At 43.2% G+C, this 9,408-nt stretch overlaps 1 long non-coding RNA gene across 1 annotated transcript in view; it reads left to right on the plus strand.

Annotated features, from left to right (window-relative positions):
• LOC125011215 overlaps positions 1-8,495 on the plus strand; it is a 28,819-nt gene extending 20,324 nt beyond the window's left edge. Inside the window, exon 3 of the long non-coding RNA XR_007113145.1 lies at positions 8,401-8,495. This is a non-coding gene — a long non-coding RNA (uncharacterized LOC125011215). The remainder of the gene's footprint in view (positions 1-8,400) is intronic.
• Positions 8,496-9,408: the final 913 nt, after the last annotated feature.

Below are 9,408 nucleotides of genomic sequence, written 5' to 3' on the forward strand. Positions count from 1 at the left end.
TGCAACTTATCACCACTCTCTTCAACAACTTTGTTTTGGTTCACTCTCACTCCTTTCATGAAAGTTTCAGATGCAGAAGGAAGAAGTTTTACATGAAGAATTGTTCTTATTCGTGTTAATCGTGTCTTGACTACCTGACAAAAATATTTTCATGAATGAATAACACAGATTTGCATAATCTAACAATTTAGAAAGGAATTTCCATTTTAAATGTATCTTAAAGTGACATTTTCAAGTGTATATTTCTCTTATTAACAATGAAGGGGACAAATGTGCTTGCTTTATACAAATGTCATGTTGCCAGTCCAAGACAATGATACAGTGATAAATACTGTGCAGAATATTCTGCAGAACAAGGCAACCACCCATTAAGCCATCATGTGTGTCCAGGTGTCTCTGTTGTAATTTCTCCAGCTTGGTGTGTGATTGTGTAGGGGGAGAACGCCTCTCTGCTCTCACCTGTGTGCATGAGCCGCAGGTTCTGAGGCTGAACTTCCATTCCTGCTTTCATCACATGTCTTCATCTTCTGCTTCTTTCTGAATGTGTGTCACTTTTGGCATTATAGGACATATAAGTACTCGCCGCAGGTGAAATTATTTACCACCACAGCACTCCAGATCCTGGACGTTCAACAAAACCAAGTACACAAACTCTGGACTTGCCTACTTGGTAGACTTGACAACTCTGGAGGAGAGGAGGCGCACAAATGCACTTCTGGAAGAATGGTCAAAAATTCCTATAAACACCTTGTGGAAAGCTGAAGCTGTTACAGCTGTAAAGAGCGGGTCGACGTCATTGGAAATTATGGATTAAGAATGAGATGTCACTTATGTGTGTAAAGGCGGGTGAGCGAATAGGCAGGATAATGTATTTTCTGCCTGTTGTGTTTTGTTGCGTTGTTGTATGCGGGGTGATTTTGGGTTCCGCAGCCCTTCTGATGGCCTCACGTCCTCCCGCCTGTGATCACGGATGAAGATTCATGGTGGCCATGGCCGCTCCATGTCCGCCACGGATCCAGGAAGGATATTTATGTTGACAGCACTCCGTCTCCCACCGAGCCCGGGAGGAGGATCACACAACCTGTCACTCAGATTGATGCCTCCCCCGATGGCACAAGTTAAAAGGAAAGGAGGAGAATGTAATGAAGAGAAGATGGAGGATAGAGAATGCGCCCAGGGTTGGAGATGAAGATGAAGATGATCTCTCGCTGCCGCATCATCAGTATTCAATTCATTGCATTGACATTCTAACACACAAACAAAACCGCACCGTATCCACTGGGAGTTGTACCTTGAGCAATGTTGTGTGAGCAAAGCTGCTGCAGTTCACAGAGGATTCGCTGAGTGCGTCTTTGATGTGTCGCCTGTTATTGAGAAGGGGGAAAAATGTATATGTATGACAGAGCATGGATCAAATGAAAAGGAAATAAAAAAGATAGAATGAAATGTTGCAAGTGTGACCTCCTTCTCTATTGCAGCAATATTCATCAGGCTGAATATGGGCAGCTATACAGAGTGTAACTGTTATCTAGTCGTATCATCTTGGAAATGGGGCATTGTGCGTTTCCACAGGTGTGTCATTCAACCACAACCAACAATGAATTTTCAATCTCTCTGGCTTTGATATCAGCGGTGATTTGTTTTTATGTCGTAGCCCTGCATTGTGCAACAGAGGAAGTTCACGGACAGTGCTTCTACATAACGACGAGGGGAACCGTAATCTAATTTCTGCTTTCATTTACAGTGCAGATTGTTCAAATAGAGCAATAACTATCTCCTCTGCCCCGTCTCATTCTCGTCGCCGCCGTCCTTCTCTCGCTCTCTGCCCTCTTCATTTCTCCAAGAATGAGTTTGAAATCGTGCGAATGGGAACAAGTGAACAAATGAATGTTTCATGAATGTTTTCATGATGAGGAAATGCAAATGAGGATGAGTGAATGAATGAATGTTTAATGAAGGCTTGTTTAATGAAAAGGACTTATTAACTAGAGCGCTGACTTAGCACTGTGCCCCAGCCTCGGCCGGGCGCGCATGAAAGGATCGAGCTCTGTTCTGGCAAAAGCCTGATATGATATGTTTATATGAATAAGTGCTGCTAATCAGTTGGACCTGACTGACAGGGCAGAGACATATTAAATTAGCGTTTAACTGTCTCTTTCCCTCACCCGCCTCCATTTGTTTTGGGTAATAATGCACAAACATACAATCTGATGAAGTGAAATTGGATGGGTTGTGCCAGCCGAGCCACGTTTTTTGGCTTCTGCGCCTGAGCTGAGGATAGAGGCCCACACACGAGGGAGATAGATCACTTGCCTCATTAGCCGCTGTTGTCATATTCCCAACATCACATGCAGAGAGGTAGAGAAAAGTAGTATTTAATTTCACCCACACGTCCATTAGAAGATGCTTGACGGAGTGGGAAGTTGCGTGTGTTTGTTTTCTCCCGACTGCTGACATCTGCATGCACGTTTTTGCGTGATGAATGTGCGTCCGTGTGTTTGACTCCACTAGTAACTGCGATCTTTGAAGCCAGTGTGGTGCAATTTCCCTCTCTTTATGGGGTCTTCCTGCTGCCTCCATCACTCTCTCCAGAATGGCTTGATCACCGCGGAAAACCAGAAGGAATGACTGACTGGCACGCTCCACGCACAGTCGCTCCAAAAGATAGTGGTGTAGTTTGACTTTAATAGAAGAAAAAGATGTCACATTTTATTTAATTTCCTACTTTTTTTTTTTTTTTTTACTACGTATATTCATTCAAATGGCCCCACATGTTTTCTGCCATCACTCAAAATTTTCCAATGCAGCAGAAGCTCATTTGAGTGGCAATTGTAACAACATGAGCTGTGACTAACGGCATTAAACATATATTTTTCACGGTAAATCAACAATATTCCAGCCAAGCAACTGTTTTTAAATTGATTCTGTAATCTGATGTTATCCAATCATGCATAAAACACGATGGGAATATGATATGATTCTCTATACTTACTGGCACATTTGTATCTTTTTGCATTTGAGGAGTCTTTACAGCGTTATAGTCTGTGCTGTGGCCACAGAGTATATTCTTATTTTGTTTGTATTTTGTATTACTAGAAAACAGACAGGCAGCACCTAAGCACCGACCCTAACTACCCTCACTGTTCTGCTGCATTCTGGTGGACAATTAAAAGAGCAAACATAGGGGGAAATTAATTAGGCTGTGCTTGCAAATCAAGCCAGTTACAAATGCAAAATGTGCTGCAAATGAGCCACTGGTTCCATCCATCCATCCATCCATTATCATTCCCGTATCGAAGGCTAAGCAGGAAATTCCACACGTCCCTCTTCCCAGCAACACATTCCTTCCTGGGCAGAGAATCTGAGTCCACCTCAGGGTGTGACCATCTCCAATAAGCATTCAGACCAGAACCACCTCAACCAGCCCCTTCTGATGCAAATGAGCAGTACCTCTGCATGCTGACTAATGAAGAGCAGGTGCATGTAGGCATTAGCTGCACAACAGACTGGTTTGAAAAATACAAATTAAACACCTCTTTAATTGGCTTTTTTTTTTTTTTTTTTTTTTTTTTTCCAGTCACAGGATCAAAGAATCTTGTTATAATTCTGAATGAATTCTATTTAGTGCTGCACTAATCACAAGCCGTCACAATGGTGATAGAAAAAAAAGGTCCCCGAAGGCATGGACCATTTCGACCTAAACCTTTCACATGAAGTGGTTTACACTTGGCTGCCTTTTAATACGCTGAGTTTAAAAGCTGTTGTTCATCAAAGACGTAAGATTCAATTAAATGACACCTTCTTAAATTTAACATGGCTCAAAAACTATTATGTTTATACCTGCTACTGGCACATGACGAGATCCCCTTTCAAGTTTCTGTGCACGGTGAAATAAGTATGATCAGTTAAAAATTAAAACCCTGACCACAATGTCACCACGGACTCCTTCTTTAGTTACAGTTTGAAGCTCAGTGTGTGGCTTTGGCTGTCGCCATCTTGGCAGTACCTGACATTTTAAAAATGTTTGTACCAGTTTGTAAGTATCTTTACTGCTGCCGTTAAGTTCATTCGCTTTTAGAGCCAAACTCGTGACTATTCAAGGAACTGCAGTTATTTACACTTTTTTTTCTATCTTGGAGGTTTCTACTTGCCAGAAACGACTCCTAAAAATTGTGTCCTAAATTTAGATTTTGTGGCAGACATGGTGGTGGGGTGAATATCTCAATTCATCCCTCCCTGCCGAAACATACAAATGACTGATGAGCAATGTTTAATTCATATTTTTCTACGCTGAAGCCTGTTTGACGACTGTTTCTGAGTGTATTCATGGACAGGCGAGGCTCAGGTTAGTGTTAATTTGACAGCTTACGGCACATCTTGTCCTTCAGGTCAGCCAAAGGAAAATACTTATAATTTAGTGGCAGGGTGGCCCTGTTCTATAATCCCTGAATGAATTTAAACCTTTTAGCTCTAACAGAAGCATATTATTCCAATAACGGTCATTATCCCCCATATTAGCTTAGCGGAGAGAGCACACCAAATGGCAGGGGCCTCTTTGTCTACTATTTGACCTTCCACGCCCACTCTAACACTTGCTGCATATGTTCTCCCTCTCTCACCCCTCCACCCTCAGCCCTCCCCTCTATCTTTTCGCCATCTCCTCGCTCTCTCCCCCGTTGCTACAGTTGCGTTAGGGGGAAATGGGGCTTAACAAAAATATTGTCAAACTGCCTGGAAAGCCGAGGGGAGGAAGCTGGGCGAGCATATCCAAATAGCCTTCATTTGAATTGCTAATTTGAGCTCCAAAAAAAAAAAAAAAAAAAAAAAAAAAAAGTGTTGACAGAGCTGAGAGCGGAGCAGAGGAGAGTAGGTCCTTAATAAAGCAACGGTGTTAACTCCGGGGTGAGCGGCTTCAGAGCGAGATCAAAGCGCTTTAAAAACAGGCCGAACTTAAGCTTCTTCAGGGGACCTCTTTCACCCATACACACCTCTCGCTCTTTCTCTCTCAGTCTCCCACTAATTCCGTCCCTTCAGTCGCCAGCCTCCGCAATCCCCTTTTTTCACAGCTTGGGCTTTTGGATGAGAACCGCCACTTCCTCAAAGAGCATGCAAATGTGTGGATGTATGCGCGACGGAGAGCGAGGCGGAGAGGACGGGGAGGAAGAGGGAGAGCTTTGTTAGAGATGTCTAAATTGGCTTTGTGCAAATCCACTGATCTCTTTCAAATGAAAAGGGAAACATGTGCTTTTGTCCCACTAATAGGCTGTCCACATACCGTGAAGGGGGTCGGTGTCTTGCCGCGACGTACACGCCGCACGTGTGTTTGATCCACACACACGTGCGGATTCTCCCTGTGTAGGTGCAGTCGGGTCAGACGGGAGGAACCTGCACATCAAAACGCGTAGCTACTCATGTGGAATAGGAGTCAGACCCAACTGGTGGGAGAAGCGCTCACCTGCACACATTCACAACGACACACGTCTTTACATGCATGTGTTCCGCATCGAGCGTGTTTCATGTCGTTTTCCAAGACGGTTTAATTCATGGTCTCATCAGAGTCATCTGTCAGAGTTAAATCTGTTGGCCTGATATGTTAAATTATGTTTAGAGTAGGTTGATAAGTCAGAAACCTTCCAGCCAATCATTTTGTTTTCATGTTGATTGTACACAACAGTGTGTACGAGGTCCCCGGGCTAGCCAGCAGTAGGATGAGAGATATTCACCGCTGTGCTTGGAGCAAAAAGACTGGTTTTGGGATATTAGCTTGTATTAGGGGCTGGAGTGCAGCAGAGATTGAGCTCCACCAGAAATGAATTTCCTTCCTGTTCCAATATTACAAACTCACTTGCCTTTTTTTTCCTGAATGTCAGCTACTTATTAGGTACAAAACAAATTATTTTATAACAAAAGTTAAAATATTTTTGGCCAGTTAAACACTTTTAATGTGAAGCTGTAGCACTAGCAAGTGTTTGTTATGCATAGGCAGTAATCTCTGAACCAGTGGTGATATGGCCACTATAGGTTGTCTAGAACATCTTGTTTTCTATTTCTGTGTGTGTGTGTGTTTGGGGAGCTAGTGGTTAGAGAAAACACTCTGGGACTCTGAGTGGACAAAATGTCTATGTCTACTACATCCCGCCCACTAACGAGTGCACTGATGAAGAGATAATCAGTTCTATTCACTCCACCTGTCAGTGGTCATAATGTTAAGCCTGATCAGTGTGATGATCTTTACCTTGTGTCTGATTGCTGTGAGGCGTTATCTTTCCCATCTTTTGGTCATTTAAAGTCTGTAATCACTACACTACAAAACATAAGTACATTTAAATTTTCAAATTTGAAGCTGACCAAATAAAATTATCATCTGATTTAAGCATCTGCAAGATCTCTCTCCTCCTCACATCTACCTCCCACGTGAAACAAACAGTCCATTCAGATTATTAGAATGATGAAACCATCTACATTCACTGCGATGGTGTGAAACTGACACAACAGTTTCTTCATATGCTCCACTCCTCCCACACTGACATAAACGTATTAGAAACCAAAACAAACATGTCTGCCGTGGGATCAAACTGAATATCGTGTTCAACCACAGCATGACTTGAGACTACACTGATCTTTGCTCTATGAATTAATAAGGAAGCTCACATGTCATTCTGTTTCAGTGGCACATTCATCAATCTGGATCATGGCCACAACGAGGAGGATTATATAGTTAAAGAAGACGTGGCGCGGAAGTAGAAACAAGGCAGGAATATTACGTATTAAATCAACCGGCACGTTTGTATCACTTAACAACCGAAGTCAGTCATCACTTAATTGCAGCAGAACAGAGCCGTATCTTATCAGATGTGCTTTTTAAAACTCTGTCAAGAGACGGCTGTGTACTGGAGTGTAATGTAGGTCAGGTGTGTGAGCTGCAGTTGCCGGTTCACGGCGCTGACCCAGTAACGAGCCCTCTGTACCGTTCGCTGTCAACCCACCTTTACCTGGCACGGTAGGTTAGGTTAGTCCCTCTGACTGTGTCATGTGGCGGCCAGAGGAGAGACGAGGCGGGAGCAGCCAGCTGTCTGATCATCTGCAGGAAACAGCACATGAGGGCATCCAGGATGTCATCGTGTTGACAGCTGGTTCTCAGTGTAAGATCCAGAAAAACCCTCGAGGCCACGGAGGGTTTTTATTAATTAATTAACCAAAGATTTTTTTTTTTAGTGGTGATGCTGTGGGAGTGGTGACATTTTATCCATCACTTTTGAACTGAATCCCACCTGTCACCTGTCTACATTACTCTACACATAAAGACGGTAAATAAGTGATGAAATATGTCAGCTGTTACTTATTATAATACAGCAGCCAAATACAATGAATAACTAACTAGTCACAACACAGTGACAGTTAGTCACATGGGTAATTTTACTCTGAGCCAAAGTGTCTAATAGCTGACCTGGGAACACCATTATCTAGTATATGCCTCAAGAAAATTAACTGTAAGTGATAATTATTTCTGAGAAGCAAAGTGACTACTTAAAATAATGCTTTTTAGACATTTTAGACTGCCGACATATTTTCATTTGCTTACTTTTGTAAATATTTGAAGAAATTTCACACATACTAGTTCACATCCCCTCCCAGGACAAGAGATGCTGATATTGAGTTTCAGCTGATTGTTGTTCTACCATCTGAGGAACATCTCTATCAGGCTGCATGTCTCTAACAAAAGACAACATCTGTCTCAGTAGAAATTATTCACTTGAATCAAACATGTCAATATACACTAATCGGCATAACATTATGACCTAATATTGTGTAGGTCCCAATTGTGTCTCCAATACTGTTGTGCTGTGATGGTGAAAGTCTTCACTACATGCTGTATGTTACATGAGGACTGTAATTTGACTGTTTAGAGAGGCAGAGGCATTCTACTACAAAAAAGCTGACTCTAATTTAATATACAGCAGCACAGCTACAGAGTTGCATCTCAATTTTCTTCATCTTAATGAAAAATCAGCCGGTTAACGTGGCACAAAGACTGAGCAGAAAGGGCAAATGTTAGCTTGGCTGTATCCAGAGCTGCGGATAGTGTAAAGATTTCCACTCTGATTAAAGCGTTTGTGTCATGCTCAAGTCAAACTGCTCAGTTGCGGAGTGTGAAAGCTCTGGCAGCTCTTAGAAGAAACTAGATCAAGATCTGTTAGAGATACAAGGACTCTGCCTGGACTCCCACAGCTGCTTTTTCTGCTTCATAAAGCTACTGCTCTCAAACATATTTTGTATGTCTAACACTATATTTAAATAGTAATGGAAAAAAGCTTGCATATTCACATGTTAACAGGGTGTGATGAAGTTTAGAAGCTACTGTGACTATAACCGCACACATGCTCTGTATTTGTGGTGCAGGATACAGAAATACGCTGCAGATACGAGCAGCGATGGAACCTGATGTCTGGAAAAAGGTCAGCGTCTCTGAACATCACAGCGCTGGACGTGGAAAGGTAGGCGAGGCGTGCAAGTGGGATGGGGGGTGGGGGCTTGTGTGGCCTTTTCAGCGTGCTCATTTTTTCCCTTGTAAAAAAAAAAAATTGAATTAGCAGGTGGTACATTAAGCAGCTTATGTTTAGTTTATAATGACCCCCACCCCCACCACCAACATCTCTCTTTTTATTTATTTATTCTTACCTCCGTTCCCTGCTCCCACTTTTTTTCTTCCGACGGATGTCTCTCCCCCCCGCTGCTCCACCTTTCTCCTGTACCTGCCTGCGAGGCTCGGTGACGGCTCTGTGTGTTTGTCGACTTAATGCTGGAGCGAGGCACTAATCTGTTATTAAGACAGGGGGAAAGAGAGGCTTACTAGTGTTTCTCTTACAAATCCACTTCCAGAAAACCCCTGTAGAAATGCTGCGCGGCATCCCGATGGATTAGCGGTGCAGCTATCGCTGAGAGGAGAGGTGAGGAGAGAGAGGGTGGAGAAGAGGAGTGGAGGGGAGGGGGGCAAAGGTCAAAAAGAGATGATGGAGTGATGGAGGAAAGGTGAGGATAAGAGGTGGAGCACTTCAAGGACAGCCAAAGAGAGACCGAGGGACCTAGGTGAGAAAATGAAAGTGTGTGTGTCCAAATACAACATTTCTGTTGGCTTACGTGGGAATACACAGGAGAGAGAGGTGGAAAGGAAAATGTCACACGGAGCAAGAACAGGAGGAGAAAAGGCAGAACGGAGAGAAGTGGCGGCGCTGTGTGGGTGCAGCGGTTGTAGAACCGAGGGGCTGCAGGCTGCTACATTTAATATGTGCTGTCCGAGCAGCGTTTGCTTAATGTTGTGTGCAAATATCAGTTACCGGCAGATCCCTGCTCTGCGTCTTAACCCCTTTCAGCCTGTTCAAACATACAACAGATTTAGTCCTGCGTTCA

This window comes from Mugil cephalus, chromosome 7 (assembly GCF_022458985.1).
Source record: "Mugil cephalus isolate CIBA_MC_2020 chromosome 7, CIBA_Mcephalus_1.1, whole genome shotgun sequence".
NCBI classification, from domain to species: Eukaryota; Metazoa; Chordata; class Actinopteri; order Mugiliformes; family Mugilidae; genus Mugil; species Mugil cephalus.